General features: G+C 34.0%; 1 protein-coding gene and 1 long non-coding RNA gene across 3 annotated transcripts in view; one reads left to right on the forward strand and one right to left on the reverse strand.

Annotated features, from left to right (window-relative positions):
- The window catches only part of LOC133071687 (uncharacterized), a 40,046-nt gene extending 38,422 nt beyond the window's left edge, over nt 1–1,624 (forward strand). Inside the window, exon 3 of the long non-coding RNA XR_009696496.1 lies at nt 1,574–1,624. This is a non-coding gene — a long non-coding RNA (uncharacterized LOC133071687). The remainder of the gene's footprint in view (nt 1–1,573) is intronic.
- Nucleotides 1–22,309, reverse strand: part of BANK1 (B cell scaffold protein with ankyrin repeats 1) — a 311,689-nt gene that overhangs the window by 84,306 nt on the left and 205,074 nt on the right. The gene's annotated exons all lie outside the window — the stretch shown is intronic.

Genomic DNA, 22,309 nt, shown 5'->3' on the forward strand with positions numbered 1-22,309 from the left:
TGCACTGAACTGAACTGAATGTGCACTTAGGCTAAACTACCCAGGACAATTTGTAGAAGACCATATTCATACATAGGTTTTCCTATAAAGATCAGTCTTTTATTCAGAAAAATTCACTATTCTGAAAGATATAGAATAGGCAGGAAAAATAATAAAGGGAATTCACCAGCTTATTAGCAGCTCTCAAATTTTTCCACTATCATTATTTCACATCATATTTGGGAAGAGGAGAAAAAAGAAAGGAGGGAGAGAGAGCCTGTGTGATCATTTAAAACTGACTTTGGTGGAAAAAGTAATACTTTTAGAGTGGAGAACTGCAGCAGATACCACCTTGTTCAACTGATCAAAGTCAGCATCAACAGTAATGAGAATAAACAACATCGGGTCTCTTGTACAAGGCACTGAAGAAGGCATAAAGTCACTGTCCTGCATTCTTACCAAAATTAAATAATCTGAATTTAATCACAAGGAAGAAAATTAGACAGCCCCAAACAAAGAGATTTTATATAAAATAACTTTACTCTTCAAAAGTGTCAGTCATGAAAGGAAAAGGAAAATTGTCCCAGATTAGGGAGCGTCACATAACAACAAAATGTATTCTGTGATTCCAGGTTGGATTCTGGCTCAAAAAAAAGGAATATATTAGTCGCAGTTGACAAAAATGGAATATGTTCTTTAGGTTAATTAATAATACTGTATCAATATTACTTTCCTGATTTTGAATATTTTAATGTTATGTTGTTATTTTAATGATATTAACAAGTTGGAAAGTTAGGAGAATGTATATGGGAATTTTTAAAATAAAAGACGTAAATTTGAAACCACAGGTCACTGTCCTAACATCTCACAGAGGTTAAGTTGGGGCCCATTCAGAATTCCATCCTGAACTCCAAGTCAGGCTGCTGAGAACACAGGGAAAGTGGCTGCAGTGTGTCTCCCACTTAAGTTTTGATATTATGGTGCTGCATTCGAACTTCATGTTTATCATTTCATAGAAAAAACATTATTAGTTAGTAGGAGATGGATACAAACCATTTATTTGAAATGATCCCTAAATTTGGCCTTGTCATTTTATGTGTAGGGATATGGCCTGAATTTTCATACTAAATTTCCAAAAACAAACAAACAAAAATAATTATTACATTTTTTTCCTTCTAGATCTATATCATTTCTCTGCATTATAGGAATAGTTAGTAGGAAATACACTCCCAGTGAGGCACAATCCCTTGGATATTTTTCCGTGAATGTCTTAAGGATTGTAAACCCCAACCCTTGATGTCACCCAGAACTGTATCAATACACAAGTTAGAAATAACAAGATAAGGTGACTTATCTTGCTGGATTTTGTTATTGAGCAAACAATATTTTGCTTGGTATGAAAATCAATAAGACTAAAAATCTATTAAATAGATTATAATGACTCGTATATTTTATTTTTATCTAGAATATATCATTGATTTATTGCTATAGATAGCTAAGCATTAATTACTCAATTTATGATGGTAAACTATTGTTCCCATGAATCTTATCATGTGAAAAATAATTCAGCTGAACTGAGCCTTAAAATTCACAGCTTTCAAAAGAGATAAAATGGACCAAATCAGAACTGCGATGTCCATCATCAACTACAGAATTTCAAACTCTTAACACCAGTTCATCCAAATGTTTATATCACAAAATGAGACTATTGACAAACTGATCAAAAGATGAGTTCCAAAGATAAGACCACTGACGCTTCCAGCAACTCCCCAGCTTGCAAATTCTGACCAGCACTGTCAGAATTCTGCCAAGATTGAACTGTGGAATTATCTTTTTCCTATATTATCTCTTTTGAGATGCCTTCTTCACTGTTACCCACGAGGGGCAGTCTCTCTCTTGCTGCAGCAAGTAATAAACCCATGTGTTGTCTATAGATGTGTTTCTTGGATTCTTTACCTGATAGGCATTGGTAAATGTTATTTTAGAAAGTCATTTAAATCATCAGAATTTTATTTTGTAACTTTAGGATCATTAAACAGTGATTTTTTCCCAAACTGTTCAATGCCTTGGAAAACAATTAAGCATGAAGGCAAAGGGAAATGAGTCCCTATATTACACAAGAAATAATAAAATCTCCCTTGTTGGAAACTGTGAGGATCCAAAACACATCCAAAACACACTATGAATGTGAGAAATGGAGGGCAATTCTGTCCTAGAGATGGCTCTGAGCAATGGCTCTCAACCTTAGCTGCACCTGAGAATTATTTAAGGGAATTTTAAAAATACTGATTTCCCAGGGACCATTTTGGACCCATTTAACTAGAACCTGTGTAAATGAGGCCCAGGAATCTATATTTTTAAAGCCTCTTACATGATTCAGATGTGCAGAATCACTTTAGAATCCTACAGTGATTCTAAAGAAACACTACTTTAGGGTGTTCATATAATATTTTACTCTAATACTTTTTATTATGTTTATTAAATGCTAATGCATTCAACTACCAATTAGCTTAAAAACACTGTGTGATGCGGTAGAAAGCACCATAGTTTAAAAGAGAGAGAGTTATCATTTAAGATTCGGAAGGTTCTCCTTTCAATACTTTTATTTGGCCTACATTAAGTTTACTGTGGGTTTAATGCATTTACAAATTTAAAAAGAAAACAAATACATATAATAAGCAATCAAAACCAAAAAAAAAAAGAAATTACCTGACAGGATAAATTTGATGGAAACAATAAAATCTGAATTTAGAATGGCTTCTAACAGATAGAAAGCTTCTGAGAACTGGAAAGGCTGGTCTTTCCAGAAGCTGCATCTTCTGGATAGACCCATGCAGAGTACAGATGGAGAAATCTGATAACCTCTTAATAGACACATCAACTCTGGAGACAAAAGGTGGCAAATATCAGGGATAAGTGGCCTTTCCTGTCTCCAGGTCATTGCTGGGTCCCACTCAATGCTCACTTAATATGTGTCCAGGGAAGGTCAGGAGCTACAGAACTGGGCAGATAAAGAGGCTGCTTTCACAAAATGTTATATAATAATCTCCAGAGCCAAATATTAATGCCTTTTGGATCAGTTCTGGTTTTGAATTTATGGATAGTGCTGTTTCCTTCCATGAGTCTGAATAATCAAGGGTTTGACCATTTATAAAAATGAAGTTCAAGAAGGATCCAAGCTGCAATGAGTCAACAACTGATCCAGTCCCTGAAAGAGTCCTCCAAAGACTTGTCAAATTACAGTTCTTGGAGGATGTGATGAAAATATTTTTTGTACCATATCTATAGTCAACAGCTAGTATAATAGTGGGAAACAAATATAGTTGAAAACATCAGCAAGTTGTATTAAAACACTCTGAAAAGTGCTTCACTGGAGCACCCTATGTTTAGCAGTCTTAAAATAAGTGAGAGGGGTGAACAAAACATTCAGAGCAACTCAAAAACAACAACAATATCAGAAATCCAACATTAATGGCACTATCATATGTGCAATTATGCATAACTTTGTATTTCAGGGAACATCTCTGGAAGTTAAAGTATAGGCTATTTCAGTCCTAATTAGGCCTTTGAAAGCTGTCTTAACTCCTAGGAAGTGTTTTCACGCTTTACATTTATAGAAAACATATGTTGGGAAAACTCACCAAGCATAAAAGTTGAGTCAAATGATGCCACACAATTTGCTAACTATTCTAAAACTGTTTTAGATAAATACATAAACCATATAAAGTATTTCTAATGGTAACTAAACCTTGGAAGAATCAGGATAAACTTGTAGTAATCACAAAGATCTCAGGAGCTTAACTCAAGAAATGTTTATTCGTCACCCTATGTGTTCACCGTGAGTTGCCAGGTGACCTCTGCTCCACACAATCATTTTGGGACTCAGGCTTATCTCAGTGTCTCCCTCCATGATCAACTGCACTGTGGGGAGTGATTATGGAGAATTTTGCACTGGCTCTTCAGGCTTTCTCCCAGAGACAACACACATCACTGCTACTCACACCTCATTGATCAACCAAATTTGGCATCTATACTTGACTTCAAAGGAGTGGGTAAAAATAATACTACTATCTGTCCAGAAGAAAGACTGTAAACTTTTGGAAAAGAGGTCTAATGACTCCCATAAACCTATATCAGATTCAAATTAAAGTAGGAGCAACAGGAGTAGGTAGAATATGGTTTCTGTTCTGTTTTTAATATGTGCAGTGATCAGAAAGGCTTAGGAAGTGCTAAGAATTACTTGGAAAAGTAACAGGGACTGACTGTACAAAGACCTCAAGGTCACTGAGTGAGAATAATTCACAGGACATAGGCTTTATTGGTATGAAATATTTTAGCATTTGTACACTTTTAAGTCAGTATGTAAGTTCATGGGAAAACCAATAGTCAGTAGACAGCATAGAGACCATGGAGCCTGGGTTTGAATCCTGGCTCTGCCACTCACTAGCAGCATGACCTTAAGGCAGTAATTTATCCTATGGCTCAGTTTCCTCATTTATAAGTGGGGACATTATGTTAATGCCCTCTTCATAGTTTTATGAGGATTATGTATATATATATAATACACACATCACTTTGTAAATATTAGTAAATGCTGTAAGTGTTTGCTACAGTTAATTGTTGAACTGATTACCCATTTAACTAATTCCTTATAAAGCCTGGATAAGTGAGAGCCAAAGACAAATTTGGTCTCTGAATATACACGGCCATACTTCCAAAGAGACAGTGTTATTTAGACCAAGCGTCAGGAAGCCTGGCTCTAGCCCCACTTCTGCCCCTAATAGGTTGTGCAACCTTTAGTAGATCACTGGACATTTTCTTGGCATCGTTTTCCTCTCCTCTCTTAACTTTATTATCTCAGAGCTAGATGAGCTCAATTCAACTCAATTCAATATGAAAACATATTTATAAGGGATCTTACAGTGTATAAATGTGAAAGAATTACTACGTTGTAGCAGAGTAATCACATGAGAAGAATGAGTAAATAAGAAGGAAATTTGATATGAAATGTAGACCTTCAGAGCCAGAAAGAATGCCATCAGGGGGATGGTGACAAGGAATTCAGGACAGAGTGCAGCATGACAGCATCCAATTATATCGCATCTACCATTTTATCAAATGCTGAAAAAATGACCAGTACACTTACTTTCATTATTTCTTGTCCTCAAAAATATTCAGAGAGGTAAATTTATTATCCACATTTAAAAATAAGGAAACCAACGCTTAGCAAGATCAGTGTAACTTGAATCTCCATTTGTCTGATCTCAGAAGCCTGCTATTTCTTTCATTTATGTCACTCCATGAAGAAGAGAGAAAGGGGTAAGATCAGGAAATAGGGAACAATTGGGATTGTGTAGGTCCATTTGCTTTATTTAGAGAATTAGAAGGAATTCAATTAGAAAGGTCTATTCCATGTATTAAAATTATTCATTTCTATTGTCTAAAACTTAAGTTTAATTTCAAGAAAATGTGCATTTAAGATATTGGAATATGGTTGATTTACAGTGTTGTATTAAAGTGTATAGCATGGTGATTTGGTTATACATATACGTATATTAATTCTTTCTCAGATTGTCTTCCCATATAGGTTATTACAGAATACCAATAGAGTTCCCTGTATCACAGTAGGTCCTTGTTGATAATCAATTCTATACATATTAGTGTGTTTATATTAATCTCAAGATCCTAACTTTATCCCCGACTCCCACATTTCCCCTTTGGTAACCAAAAGTTTGTTTTCAAAATCTATGAGTCTGTTTCTGCCTTATAAATAAGTTCATTTATATTATTTAAAAACTAGATTCCACACATAAGAGATATCATATTATATTTGTCTCTCTCTGCCTGACTTAGCTCATTTAGTATGATTATCTCCAGGCCCATTCATGTTGCTGCAAATGGAACTATTTAATTCTTTTTTAAAGCTGAGTAGTATTCCATTGTATATAATAACGGCACCTTCTTTATCCACTCTTCTGTCAATGGACACTTAGGTTGCTTCCACGTCTTGGCTATTGTAAATAGTGCTGCAATGAATATTAGGGTGTATTCATCTTTTTGAATTATGGTTTTCTCCAGATACATGCCCAAGAGTAGGATTGCTGGATCATATGGTAGTTTTATTTTTAATTCTTTAAGGAACCTCCATACTGTTCTCCATAATGGTTGTACCAATTTTCATTCCTACCAACAGTACAGGAAGATTCCTTTTTCTCCACACCCTCTAAAGTATTGATTGTAGATTTTTTAATGATGGACATTCTGACCAGTGTGAGGTGAAACCTCATTGTAGTTTGGATGCATTTGTCTGATAATTAGTGATGTCCAGCATCTTTTCATGTGTTTGGGGCCATTTGTATGTCTTCTTTGGAGAAATATCTATTTAGATCTTCTGCCAATTTTTTGATTGGGTTGTTTGCTTTTTGACATAGAGCTACATTAGCTGTTTGTACATTTTGGAGATTAATCCCTTATTGGTGGCTTTGTTTGCAAATATTTTCTCCCATTCTGTGGGTTGTCTTTTAATTTTCTTTATGATTTCCTTCGCTATGCAAAAGCTTTTAAGTTTAATTAGGTCCCATTTGTTTGTGTTAATCACTCAGACATGTTCGACTCTTTGTGATCCCAAGGACTGTAGCCTGCCAGGCTCTTCTGTCCATGGGATTCTCTAGGCAAGAATACTGGAGTGGGTTTCAATCTCCTTCTCCAGGTTATTTTCCTGACCCAGGGATTGAACCTGTCTCTCATGTCTCCTGCATTGCACGTGGATTCTTTACCACTGAGCCACCAGGAAAGCCTGATTATTTTAATTTTCATTTTCATTACTCTAGAAGGTGGACCAAAAAAGATACTACTATAATTTATGTCAAAGAGTGTTCTGCCTACCTTTTCCTCTTAAGAGTTTATAGTTTCCAGTTTTATATTAGGTCTTTAATCCATTTTGATCTTATTTTTGTGTATGCTATTAGGGGGTGTTCTAATTTCATTTTTTTACATGTAGTTGTTCAGTTTTCCCAGCATCACTTATTAAAGAGATTATCTTTCCTCCAGTGTATATTTTTACCTCCTTTATCAAAGATTAATTGAATATAGGTGTGTGGGTTTATTTCTGGGCTTTCTATCCTTTTGCATTGATCTCTACTTTTGTTTTTGTGCCAGTATCATACTGTTTTGATTACTATAGCTTTGTAGTATAGTATGAAGTCAGGGAGCCTGATTCTTCCAACTCTGTTTTTCTTTCTCAGGACTGTTTTAGCTATTCAGAGAACACGTGCATCTTGAATGTCTTAAACATCTGCTTCAGGGGTCCCATAGTCCATTATACATACATTTATTTGAGACCATCTCATATACCTCATCTCTTATGCATACATTTAGTGGAGCACCTTAAATTATTTGTTTATGGGTCTGTAGTACAAAGACTTTCAAGTTTCTTGAAGGGAAGGATCATACTTTATTCATCTTTACACCCCTAACTTCCAATCATAGTGATTGGTAGATATTAAACAAATTTTCACTGAATGAGCGAGTAAATGAAGGAGTAAATGCATTCATGCTTTTAGATATACTCTTTGATGCTTAAACATTTTCTTGACTTTTAGCAAGCTGTCTTAAATCTTTCATAATCTGAGAAGATATATGCCTTTAAGAAATGAATAAAATATACCAATATTTACTGTGCAAGTAAATGCTATTATAATTAATGCTAGACTATGAAATCTGTTTGCTGAGCACAATTATTTAACAATTTACTTTATTTCACTTTTATATTGGAAGATACTTTGTATTGATAATAAACATTAATAGAAACACATGATTTCACATGCCAATATTCTGACATGCAACAGTTTAAAACACTTTTTCAGTACAGGGCAAAGTCAGCTAATAAAGCAGTTTTGACAACAGTAACACCAGTGAGCAACACTCATTTCCAGCTCACAAGTTAAAATTTAACTCCTTTTCTCCAACACCATGCATTTCTGCTGTGCCAATTCAGTAATACTAATTGTTAACAAGTTTCAAAAAACAAAGAAAATGTTGGCTTGTGTATGTGGACAAATCTTCCTCAACAGATCAATGATGTTATAGATTGTCATCTGCCCTAGTAGCTGTCATTTTCAAGCCACATTCATGATCATATGATTTTGTAACTATTAAGATGCTCAAAGTATCTTGTTCACACTTCCACCCTCCTGTTTATTACGTAGAGAGAAATTTTAAATAACTCATGAGGATAGTTTATGTTTTTAAAGGTCTCTGAGAATGAAATGGCAGTTAATCCTTCCTCTAGAATCTCCTTTTCATACTCAGCACAGTGATAATCAGCAAGTTTGTTCTTAGATTGTCTTTAAACTGTCTTTAAAGATTGGTTTCTTAAGAATTATTGTTATTCTTTAAAACTACCAATCAAAGTGATAATAATATCCCATAGTTGTCCAATGCATGCGTTCTCAGTTGCTTCAGTATGTCCAACTCTTTGCAACCCTATGGATTGTAGCCTGCAAGCTTCTCTGTCCATAGGATTCTCCAGGCAAGAATTCTGAAGTGGGTGGCCAGTCCCTCCTCCAAGGGATCTTCCAACCCAGGGATCAAACCCACGTCTCCAGCATTGCAGGTGGATTTTTATCCTATGTGTACAATAATTCTGAGAGGTCAGTGATAAACTAAAAATGTTCCCTGCTTTTTGGATAAGGAAATTCCATCACAGAGTCTTTCCTGATAAGCTAGTGGCCCTGAAGCTGGGATTAGCTACCTTATATACAGAGAGAACAATTGCTTGGTGTCATTTTCATAAAATTCCACCATACTTTTAAAAGACATGGCTCTTGACTTCAACTTTGTAGGCTAACTATCATAATCCTTTACTTTAATCTTTAGAACCTCTTTTCTAAAGATTTTCAACTTTTTAAATTCCTATTTTTTCAACTATTTTCAGATCTCTTCTGTTCTTTTGAGATTTGGCTCTCTAAGTGGGACACAACATTTCAGCAAAATTATGACATGGATATCTAGGGTTTTTGTAACATAAATGAAATTTGCTGCTTAGTGAGATTGGATGTGCTTTTTATCTGATGTCAGGATGGCTTGCTATCACTATACATTCCCCTTTCCTATCTTTTGTAAATGTAACCGTGATTTAATACACTGGAAACATACATATGACTAGCTGTGTAATTTCAATTCTCAAATACTTCGGGCTTTTATATCATCCTTTGAGTACTTCTCTTCTCTCTTATACCTATGCCAAAACAATAATTATGTCCAATATGATATTTGTATTACTTGTTGGCAAATGAATTAAAATAATATTGGAAGTGAATAAGATAATGTGGGGACGCTTTGAAGCACTGACAAATCTAATGCTTCAAGTTAAATAATTTCCTTCAGTGTTACATATCTAGAGCTTTTTTCTTTCCTTCTTCCAAAAATTCCTTTTGTTGGAAGTATTTAATCGGATCTATCTATTTCCTTCAATCTCATGGCTAGCTTTTAAATATTTGTGAAGATTAGGCTATGCTTCAGATAAATCAGGTATTCATAATTTGGACTTGGTACACAGGAAGCCTCCAGTTATCTAGAGGCAGTGTCCTGAAACTGTAGTTGCTACTACTCTGTGTCAGGCACTGTGGCAAGTATTATATATATATTTAACTCATTATACAATTCTTTAAATTTGCTTTTAATAAATTGTGGAAAGTACCATTTTACGTGTAAGGAAATCAGATTTAATAATTTACAAAATCACAACAGTTACTAAGTGATAGAGACAATATTCACTTCCAGGCAGTATGGCTGCCAAGTCCAAACTTCTTGAATATTATACTAAGTTACTAATGACTTGTAAAAGATTTTCACACATTTTATGTAGTTTATCCTAACATATAAAATGGTTAAATGTAAATACCATATTTAAAAATAGGTGGTAAATGTGTATTTACAAATAAAAAAAAAACATTCTAACTTCAGATTATCTATAACTTGGTTTTGCACTTGATGTGCAGAAATTTTTAAGATAGTTCAGCGATGTTACTGTTACTAGTTAGGAACAAGAAGAAAAATACATCCTAAAGTGTGGAGCCAAATCACAATTTGTTGCAGAATATCTACAGTGTATCTTGGAAGGGAGTACAGTCGAAGTAAAATAAAATTTTTAGAAATTACTCAGAGAATTATTCAGTTACAAGTTTTCATTACTTAAGAAGATTAATTTTGGGGGAAAGCCTCTACATAATTCTGATGAAGTTCCACACTTACAAATAATGTTAGAATAAATTTACTGACTATAAAAAATTTATTTAATTTGTTGCATTGCTTGGGAGGTATTCTTAAATCATACTTCTTGATTATATCCACTGAATATATTTGTCAACATAATACAATATAATAAAACTGTTTCTCTCTTTACATAGTAATGTATTCTTGAAACATTAGAAATAAATCCAGTATAGTAAAACATAATCCAAATGTGGGATAAAAACTCCATATTTTATGAATATGTAGTAAGTACTTTGTTGAGTAAAGAATTGCTTTATAAAGTTATTGATCACTCACAATTTCTGTTAAAGGAAATTGAGCATCTAAATAAATCATATTTGTTAAGTGCAAATAAAGGTGTACCAATTTGGCTGAAGTATTCCTTAGGTGTTATACATAGCACAATAGATAGAAAAGCAATTCTTATTAGACTTCACAAATCATAGGAATTTCAAGTACCTAAGTGGTCTAATAATTTTTATTTCTAAAAGAAAACTGCCTAATGTCATAGACCATCAATGTCACATGAGTTGATAAAATCTTATCTTTAAAAAACATACTTTGGTCTTCTGCTTCATGGCTGTGTAGCTCATCAATTTCCCTGTTTCCTTGGAAATCATCCAAAAATAACAAGGAAAAAAACCCCAAATTAATTAACTCTATTGTTAATTAAACTAGAAGAAAGACACCATAAACATAAAAGGTAGCTAAAGGTACTGAGTTCATATAGATGCCACCAAAAGGCAGGTGAGGGGGGTGGAGGACCATTTGGAGAGACTCCAGCTGCAGCAGATCTCAGGGAATAATCATACAAGTATGCTTCCTCAAGGTGAGAGGCCCATCCTGAAGGTCAAATGCCTTTTCTGTAATAGGAGCTACACTGGAGAACTGAGAAGGAGCAGAACCACACTCCTCGTCATGCCTGACTATACCTAGTTTAGAAAAGCAGAATGGGGGTGGACTGGAGTACACCCAGACGTGTACAGAATAACCATGCTTTCAGTCTTGGTTTGTGACAGCTGAAACTTGCCTAGTCTGTAGAACAACTGTGATCTCTTTGCAATTAGATGAATATTTTATCTCTTTGCAATTAGATGAATATTTTATCGGAATATTTTATGTCAAGTTTTAACAAAAGAAGTAGTATGATAGTTAAGAAAATACATCCAAAGAAATGATCATAAGGAAAACAGAGCCTTTTAACATATGAAGACGCTTTCACCAAAAACTCTGCCATATATCAGGATAAATATTTAAAAATACAAATCTAGTGTTGATAAAATATGCCAGAACATATGAAAAAGGGAAATATTTCCAAATTCTATTTAAACGATGAATGCCCAAATTAAAATATGACTACACAAATATATACTATGCAACATTTATACTCATGAATTTCAGTATTCAAATAATTCATTTTCTCAACTAGACTCCAGTAGCATTTTATAAGACTATATCACGACAAAGAGAGATTTAATCCAGGAACACAAAATGATAGTAGTTCAATGAATAAATCCATTCATTTATTAGGCTAACTAAAGAGAAAAATAACATACTTCTGTCCGTTGATACTAAAAAGGTATTTGATAAAACTGAATATGCATTCTTGATAAAACACCACAAGATATAATCTGATAAACATAATTTTTTCAGCCCCAAAGACAGTATCAGATTCAATGGGAAAATAATAAAGGTATTTTCACTAAAGTTGGAAATTAGGTAAGGATATCCATGATCATGACTGTTAACATTGCATTGAGTTAACAATTACAATTAATGAGAATAAAATTGAATATACAGAAATTAGAAAGAAGGGTGGAAACTATCACCATTTAAGAATGATATATTTTACATTTGAAAAATTCATGAGAATCAAGTACAATATAACATAAACATAAAAATAATAAAGTCCTTTTAATGTATTGTTGAATTTGGTTTTCTAATATTTTGTTGGGAATTTGGTTTTCTAATATTTTGTTGAGAATATTTGTATCAGTGCTCATCAGGGACATTGATCTATAACTTTCTTATAGTATCATTGTCTTCCTTTGGAGTCATGGTAATGTGGGCCTCATAAAATGAGTTTGGAAGTGATTTTTCCTTGTCTGTGTTTTGGAACAATTGATACTAATTTTTAAAAAATGTTTGGTACAATTTTCACATATAAAGCCATCAGTCCTGGACTGTATTTTGATTGCTGACTCAACCTCCTTACTAGTAATTGGTCTATTTGGATTTTGTTTCTTCACGATTCAGTATTGGTAGGCTGCATATTTTAGAAATGTATCCATTCTTCTAGGTTATCTAAATTTTTGATGTATAATTGTTCATAGTAGTTTCCTTATTATCTCTAGTATTTCTATGATATCAGTTGTAATGTATCCTCTTTTATTTCTGATTTTATTTACTTGACTCTTTTTTTATTAATCTAGTAAAAAATTATCAATTTATCTTTAAAATAAGCTTAATTTTATTGATCTTTTCTATTATCTTTCTACTTTCTATTTCAATTATTTCCACCTGATCTATATTAATTCTTTCTTTCTATTAACTTTAGGCTTAATTTGTTGGTTTTTTCCTAGTTCTTTGAGATATAAAGTTATATTGTTTACTTGAGATCTTTGTTTTTTATTAATGTAGGTACTTATCACTATAAACTTCCCTCTTAGAATTGCTTTAGCTGTATCCCATAAGTTTGGGTATGTTCTGTTTCCATTTTCACTTGTCTGAATATATTTTTTTATTTCCCTTTTGATTTCTTCTTTGATCCATTGGTTGTTTGGGAGTGTGGTATATAACACCCACATATTTGTAAATTTTCCACTTCTTCTATTGTCATTGATTGCTTATTTCATACCACTGTGGCCAGAGAAGACGCTCAGTATGATTTCAATGTTCCTAAACTTGTTAAGGCTTGTTTTGTGATCAAATATATTATTTATCTGGAAGACGTTTCATGTGAAGTTGAGAAGAAAGTGTAGTCTGCTCTTGTTGTTTACAATGTTCTGTTAAGTCCACCTGATATAATATGTAGTCTAAATCCAATGTTTCTTTATTGGTTTCCAAGTGTAATTTATTCTTGGGATATGAAGATGGTCAATACCCACAAATCAATAAAGATGATATACCATATTAACAAATGAAGAATAGAAACTGACCATCTCAATAAATACAAAAAAAAAAAAAAAGAATTAAATGACAAAGGAGAAACTGGGAAAAAATTTTACAATTTATATTAGAGCCAAAGTACTAATTTTCCCCAAATCTAGATGACTATTCAAAATGGTGAAGAAAAAGACTAACAAGCCAGGAATCACAACAGCAAAAAAGGCAAAGAATATTAACAGTGTTTACAGAAAAAGTCATGTACATTGTTTTATAACATATGAAAAGATGTTTAACCTTATTTATAACAAAAGAAGTGAAATATTTTTCTACTTCTATGAAAGTGGCAAAATTCTAAAAGTTTGATAAGTCATTGCTACATTTCTACACTGACCTATAATGGAGTAAACTACTTCACTAAATATAGAGAGCAGTCTGGTAATCTCTATCAAAATTCTTTATATCTATCAAATTTCTTTATATATTTATATAATTTATATTTACATCTACATGTAAATATATAAATTAGAAGCCCCTAAGAAGGTGGCAAATCATAGACAGTTGATATTTTGTTTTAATGACCTAACTGAAATAACAAATTTCAAATTATTTATTAAGACTTTATGATATTCTCTTGGTTTATAGGTCTTTCTGAAAGCAATTTACTCTTTAAAAATGCTGATAATTGACTATGAAAAGTAAACAGTTAATAGCAGGGTGAGTCATTTGGAGCATTTCAATATAAGGCCAGGTAGTTTTCCTACAAAGAACGATAAAGGGTTGTTTACTGTTCTTTCTCTTTCTGGATTATATCCATAGTTTTATTGGTTTCCTTTGAAATCATTTATACAAATTAATTTTATATGGCCCCAAACCAATTGTATACAATTTTAAATGCTTCCAGAAGCAGTCATTTTTTTTTTCCCTTAAAAAAGGCTTTGCTGCAGAAATATAACAATGCTGCCATTATTTTCAAAGAATAGGATTTTACAATGGTTGTTATTTTGCAAACATTAATGTATTTCTTCCTGTCTTATATTTCACAGGTATATTGAGTTTCCATTTTACAAAACTGATTGTGCCCAACAGTTTTATTACTGATTCTTTCTGCATGTCCTATACTTTTTGATAATTCACCAGAAAGATAACTAGATGCAAAAGACACGTGTTATTTCAAACTTAAGTATCCAACAGACTTTTTCCCAAAGGATATCTACCAAGTTTGCATTAAGAAAGAAAGCTAAACCTTAAAGGAACAATGATTCATCACACTGATAAAAACAAACACCATAGTATCTCAACTTCAGAGATGTGATGTTAGTTAGATGTAATATAAATTTTAGTGTTTCCAAGGAATATATTGCATTGAAGTCTCTATTTCAAAACAAAATATATTTTCAGCAGAAATGTTCTGGGCCATTAAATAAGAAAATTAATGAAACATAATGACATTTTCATTGTGGTTAAGCCATTATACTTTTTTAAAAATTGGAAACAGATTAAACTGTGACAAATAATGCTCACTAATATCTAAGTTCTTTCAGTATATTTTACAAATATAACCAAAAGAACCTTCTAACTGCCCTGAAAGGTCTAAAGATCTGGAAGCACCTTATCATGGGTTAAATGTTTATATGTCAAGTATGTTGCTTTTGTTGTTTAGTCGCTAAGTCATAGCAGACTGTTTTGAGACTCCATGGACCATGGACTGTAGCCGGCAAGTCTCCTCTGTCCATGGGACTTCCCAGGCAAGAATACTTGAGTGGGTTGTCATTTCGTTCTCCAGGGGATTTTCCTGACCAAAGGATCAATCCTATGTCTCTTGCTTTGGTAAGTGGATTTTTTACCATTGAGCCACCTGGGAAGCCCGTATGTCAAGTATACTTGGAAATAAAAATAATGGGAGAAAAGTCAGAAAAGAGGACTGTCTAAAAGGACTAACAATAATATTGAGTACTTATTATGTCTCAGGCACATCATATATGTTATTGTATGTATTCATAGTTGTAGGGTTCTTAGTTTAATATCTTATCCCATAGAACTTAGTTGTTAGGAAGGCAGGATTGGTCTATCCTGTTCACCAGACTATTTCTTGGGTTTGTTTTCTCATTTGTAAAATGACTGGGCTGAGTTGTGGCCTTAGAGAGATTCTCTGTTTTAAAACGTGATCCAGAAAACTAAGTCTATCATTTTTTTTGGACATTGAATTTCAAAATTGGATAAATGGAGTCACTAGAGTTTTGTTGTTTTATTTTTATTCAAAAATACCTATTTTAATTTTTTCTAACTTTCAAAATTGTACTAGAAATATTTCTGTAAAACTAAATTTTAATACTTTGTATTTTTCATTGGGATTCATTGGAATTCAAGAAAGAAATATTTGGTTTTATGGGAAATGCCTATTCATCTTTATGCACTTTAAACAGAGTCATTAATTTTTAAAAGAGCAAAGCTTATAATAGTTCTATCACTTTTCTTTAAGAACAATAGAGAAATAATAGAAGTGACTCATTTTTACCAAGGATAAAATTTTTGGCTGAAATGACCAAGGATCTGACTCAGTGTGGCAATTCACGTGATCTTATTGATATGAGGTCAGAAAATTCATGGAAAAAAGAAATGAAAGGAACTACTCCATTATGTTCTTAAAAATTGTGATCCTGCTCATCAAATTAATTTAACAATCAATAATGTAGAAGAATGAGCCATAGCACAGAAGTATATCAATTTTATAAGAAATAAAGTATATATCAAAAGATGCAGATGATAGCACTTAAGAACCCAGTGACAAGGACAATTTTAGGGCTAATTTTTCATCATAAGGGCTGTTCAAAATATGTTGATGCTTCTCCTTCTGGGCACATCATACTGCAGGACTATGCTTCTCTTTTTCCTCCTCCAGTAAGACTCGGCAATGGGGTTGCTCTGTCAGGAAGTGTTAAGAGCCAGCGTGTGATTCACCACATTCCTTTCCTCCAGAGGCAGCAAGTATGGAGATATGAGTTGTGATGGAGTCTGTCAGCCTGGATTCCTCAGTGACTTTGCTGAGCAGAGGCCCCTGGCAGCCTAAACTGCACTCAACATACAGTGTAAATTAGTCCGGTTCTAAGCTATCGAGAGTTTGGCATTGTCTCATATTAGAGACAACGTATTAGAGCCCTTAGGATTCAGACTCTCTCCATCTTTGACTAGATGGACCAATCCTGATTAAGTACACAAAGTTGTGATGATTTTCACAACACTAAAATAATCTGACTTTCTGATTCATATTATTTCCTGACTCATAGTTTTATTATTAACAATAGAAATAAGTTAAATATTGCTTCCTATAAAATAATCCTACCTTGAATATTCCAGTATGTAAGATTCAGGTTGCATATAAAAACTCTGATACTACTAAATCTTTAAAAAACTGCACCCATAAAAAAAGCCTGTTTTTACTAAGCTTATAGACAGTGTGTTTTACTAACATTACTCTTAAAGAATAAGCTTCTTAAATGCATTAGTTATAAAACTGAATAAAACTCAGAGACAAAATTTTTATATTCATACAAAACATCTGGCAGTCTAGTGAGGATCAAATGAAATTTGTAGTTGACAATTAATATGTGATGTTTATTGGCACATGAAGGGAATAAAACTGGATTATTTCTTACCCGAATTTTCCATTTTAGAAATATTAACACTTAAAAGAGAAAACTGCCAAATCAACACTTTACTTTGGCTGGAAAATTAAAGAAAATATCAGGATGCTAAATCTCCATGTACTCACTAAATTAAATATTTCATTAGCGTGACTAACATAAAATACCTTCAGCCATCTTTTTATGTATTATTTTTGTATATTCTTCGCCAGCCTTAATCTAAACCCTAGATAATTCAGTATTTTCCCAGTTTGCAGGAAGGTATCAGACTTAGAAGATTAGTTTAGAAAATGGAGAAACCTAACCCCCATTCTCAGCATCTTGTGTTGTTACTATTGATTTTCCCTATGGCACTGAAGTATAGATCCAGAGACAGCCATGCTGTACTTGAAATACTGAAAAGAGAGAGTGAAGAGCAATATCTCTAATTCACCATTTATGACCACAGATACTTGAGACCTTTGGACACTCTGAGTACCTGAGATGTTTCTTTAAATGCCCTTCAGTGCTAGTTTATATACATACCAGGTGCTGAAAAATTACTTCCTGAATAAATTAATGTCTACCCTGATTCTTTCCCTTGTTTGGGGGAGACATATCATGTAAAAAATGTCTTTGAGAAAAGACTTTCTGGAGAAAGGCCTACAAAAAGGAATAGCATCTCTTAACAATGAAATTGGCAAAGAGAAAGAAAAGAAGTTATCAAACACCATTAGTGGTTATAATCAGTCATGGGTTTCACTCTCATTATAGGAAGGCTTGCACATTCCTTTACAAATTTAATAAAAACAGTGATTAATCATTTGCCACATCTAGATCTCTGCTGATTTCTAAGGATAGAGGCAAAAAGAAAAATGGTCTTCAAGGAGCTTAGAGCCTATCAGAAAAGTCAGCAAATAAAAGAAATGATAACAATTATATGTAACATTTGGGTGTTATTGCCAGCCACTAGTAAAAGTACTTTTAATGTATGAACTTGTGTGTGTGTGTGCTTAGACGCTCAGTCACGTCTGAATCTTTGCGACCCCATAGACTGTAACCTGCCTGTCCATGGGGATTCTCCAGGCAAGAATCCTGGAGTGGGTTGCCATGCCCTCCTCCAGAGGATCTTCCCAACCTATGGATCGAACCCAGGTTTCTCACATTGTTGGCAGATTCTTTACCATCTGAGCCACCAGGGAAGCCCATTTAACTTACTTAGTCCTCACAATAATTTTAAGAGGGAGGTTCTATTATTAACATTGTCATTTTACAGATGACAAAGCGAGACACAGAACTGCCTCTGGACAATACGTAGTAAGAGGCAAAGTCAAGTTCTGAAGAACAGCAGTCTGCCTGCACATCTCATGCTCTAACGTTCTCTAATCAACTAATAACTGCAATAGCAGAGCAAATGTAAGGGTCAGTAAGGGTCAAATGTTCAGTCCTTTAAGGCAAACATGACTTAGTCTAGACTTTCAAGAACTTATCTGTAATCTGGGATCTGATGGACTTAGACAGATGAATATTTTGTTATCACTTGTTCCCAATTTGAATGAAAGGGAAAATAGCTAAACTTGTTTAGTGACAATCTAAATGTTATCTCAAAACCCATCTGTATACTATATGTAAATAATCTTGGATGGACACTGCCATTATTATGAAAGAAACTGTGAGATTAGCATTTCTTTATGTGTATTTCAGAGAATTCTTCATTAACATCCATGAAAGTGGGTTTAGAATAAAACAGATTTCCCCACCCCCAAACTCCACCCCAGTTGTCTTTCTCTTATGTTAAGCAATTAGGGAGTCAGGTTTATTCTTTGAGGCCTTTAGGGTACCAATAAGCTTACTATACTTGAACGTTTCAGGTTTTAGAAAGCTATGTTCTCAAGGTAAAGCTCTCATAAATGAAAGATTCGGCACTACCAGGGGTGGTCTAGAATCTTATAAAATGTAACGTGAGATACACAGTTTAAAGTATATAGATGGAGGGTCACATAACATTCCTAGCAAAATCCATTGTTGTACACAAACTATTTGAGATCACACAATCATTTGTTGCAGTGGAAGTTTGCTATTATCTGTCCATTGTTGACAAACCTCTTTTTAAGCTCAGAATTCAGTGATGAAATGAGATAAACCTTCATTGTCTATAGTGACTAAGCTGATGAAAAAGCTGGAGGTATTATGAACACTATAACTCATCCCCCTGTTTCTCACCCAGTATGTTAGAAATTTGTTTTGGCCTGAGCAGGATGTTTAGAAATATATTTATACTTTCACAGAGGAATATTTAAAGTAGAGAAGAACGAAAGGAGCTAACAGCTAATTCTGCCCCAAGATAGAGCAATAGAAAGTGAAAGTTGCTTAATCATATCCAACTCTTTGTGACCCCATGGACTATACAGTTCATGGAATTCTCCAGGCCAGAATACTGGAGTGAGTAGCCATTCCCTTCTCCAGGGGATCTTCCCAACCCAAGGATTGAACCCACGTCTCCCCTCTTTGCAGGTAGATTCTTTATCAACTGAGCCACCAGGGAAGCCCTTAGAGAAATAGAAGAGAAAACAAATAGTTTGTTTAGTTTGTTTCAGTTAAATTCTCCCCAGTCAGATTTTTCAGCATAAACCATGGTTATTACATGGAAAGGAAGCAAAGTATTTAAACATTTATAAATAGGAATATTTATTAAAAATTCATTTAATATACACAGTCTTTCTCTCATTAAGACAAAAGAGAATCTACCCTCTGCCAGGAATTGAGTTCAATTAGCAAAGCGATATTGGTGAATATGAAGGAAAAGAAAAAAGTTGTGTTGTCAAAATGAACAATGAACACATTGCTAAATAATTTATAATATTTGGAATATAACTCTTTAAGAGAATAGTGAGCCCTAAGTTGGATAACCAGTTAAAATTAGGAGATCAGTGAGCTTTCCTATGACTCAAGTTTGGCCATATTTAAAATGGACCTAATATAAAAATACTGTATTTTCCAACCTACTGACTGTGTGAAATGTTTTAGATACAAACATAATACTGCTTTTGTTTCCATTTGTGACTATCAATAATAACAATCACCCGAAGTGAACAAGACTATAATATAACCTGGGGAAATTTTTGCATAATACAAAAAAGAGTGAGTGAACCCACCTTTTAATGAAAGTAATGCATAATGAGTACATTCCATCACTACAGGAGAATTTAGCACTCCTTAGAATTTCCACAGCGTGAAACAGTCTTGTGTACTGATCATCTACTCCCTTGATAAATATCTCAGGCAGAACAGTTTAACAGCTAAGGCAGTAGATTTTAGTGATTAAGCAAGCTCTGGACTTAAGTCATGTTTAAATTTCAACTATGTAAATTATTAACCATATAGCTTTGAGCAAGTCAATATAAACTGGTTTCCAATTCTGTGAAATGAAGATCATAATGAAATCTGCTCTGTAAAATTTTTGAAGACTAAGTATTTCTATAAATAAAGTAAAAATCGAAGAGAGTTTTAGATAAGAAGACACTAGCCAAGTTGGTCTTACTGTTTTTAAACCTGAGTTTTGGCTGATTCAGAAGTTTTACATGTCTTTGTTGCCACATCAGAATTTTTACAAAATAGATGTTATTTTAACTTTTTTCTGTTTTTGACACATTTTGCTTAATAGAATATTTGGAGGAACACTTGCTTTTTCGTGTGTGAAAGATACAACATATCTCTCTATGACCCATTCCATTTAATTTACTTTAATATCTTTCACCATTATTTCTTGTACAGAGAGAGTAGTCCTCTGCTTACTGAGTCAGTTCAAGGTTTCCGAGTAACACTGTTAAGTTATATTTCTTGCTACTTCCTTCGTATACTTACAGCACAGCCTATACCACATGGCATGAACGGTTCCCTCAGCTTTCCACCTGATCACCCAACATCTGGAAGCTTCACCGCACACTTGTGAGCTGGGACACACGTAGGGGCAAGCTAGGAGCCAGTTACTGGGGGCTGATGTGCAGACTATTATGATGCAAAAAATTTTTAACTAATCATAGACAAAACAAAGGCTTAAGAAAATCCTATTTCCTTCCTATCAATCACTCTAGGTTGAACCCTAGGAAGGGACAACCATATTTGACTGATTTTCCCTTACCAGCAGTTTGCTTTTCTCTAAGCCAGCCTTGTCTGTCTGGGGATTAAGGCGGGGTCATGAGAGATTTCCCAAGTGAAGGCTGTGGAGACCGGCTGAAGGCTGTGCAAACACGTGAGGTGGAAATTCAATACAATGAATGTGCTGACCTCTTCCCTGCCTTTTCCATTCTCTAATTAATTAAAATGTCAAGCTGCACAGGCCAAGATGACTTTTGCAAAGTCAATATTCATCTAAAATGAGGTGAACAAGGTTTCATTTCCAGGTTTGTTTGTCTGGTTGTCGCTGTTGTCCCTTGCCTCAGAGTTTGTCGTAGCAATGGGACAAAGGTATGATAAAATGATGAGGCTGGGGACAGCTCGTTTCTGAAATTTTTCCACACTCACTTTTTATTTCCCCACTTCTGATTCTTATAGGTAATTCCTAAGTATTCTAGCCATATTTCACTATACGGTTGCCAACTTTTCTTTCCTCAACTCTTCTGAAACTGTCTCCATAACCCTAAAACTCCATAATCTTAAAACTCTGTTACTTTATTACTTTATTTAACTTCTCTATTCCTCTACTAGGACAGTATCAAGAGTAACAGCAGCTGTTTACTGACTTCCTGGTACATGCCAGTTCCTCCAGTCCTCACAAAAGTGCCTGATTGCAGCAGGAATTCACAGGACAGCCAGTGTGGGGAAGGGCAGGAACTAAGGAGAGAAATGGAGACTGAGAAAGATGGATTCATTTACTCAAGGTCACATAGCTAGTAAAATCCTTTAAAACTCAAGATTCTCTGACTTAAAAGACAGGGCTCAATATATTCCTGTACAATCTTACTTAAAACCACCCTTCTCTATTTCTATTCCAGACCTAGAGTACTACTAAGGCAAAGAACTCAATCTTATTGAAGCTATTTTAGCATCTAAAAATTATTGTACACAAATAACTGGCCCTAAATATACACTCCTTTCACGATGGCTTAGTCGGAGAAATGATGCATTTTGCTGACCTCTGATTATATTTATCTGAACATTAGCATGATAGAGGAAATTTGAAATGGTCCCTACCTACAGTCTGCTGATGTGGAAAGGGGAAATATCACCACTCTCTCCCTGTTTAATCTACCCACTAAGGAAGATTTGTTTCCAGTCCATCCATGGTAACAGTGGTTAGTCTATTTCACTCAAAATATAATTCTCTAGACTCAATCTACTCTTAGCTC

Source organism: Dama dama, chromosome 17, assembly GCF_033118175.1.
Source record: "Dama dama isolate Ldn47 chromosome 17, ASM3311817v1, whole genome shotgun sequence".
NCBI classification, from domain to species: Eukaryota; Metazoa; Chordata; class Mammalia; order Artiodactyla; family Cervidae; genus Dama; species Dama dama.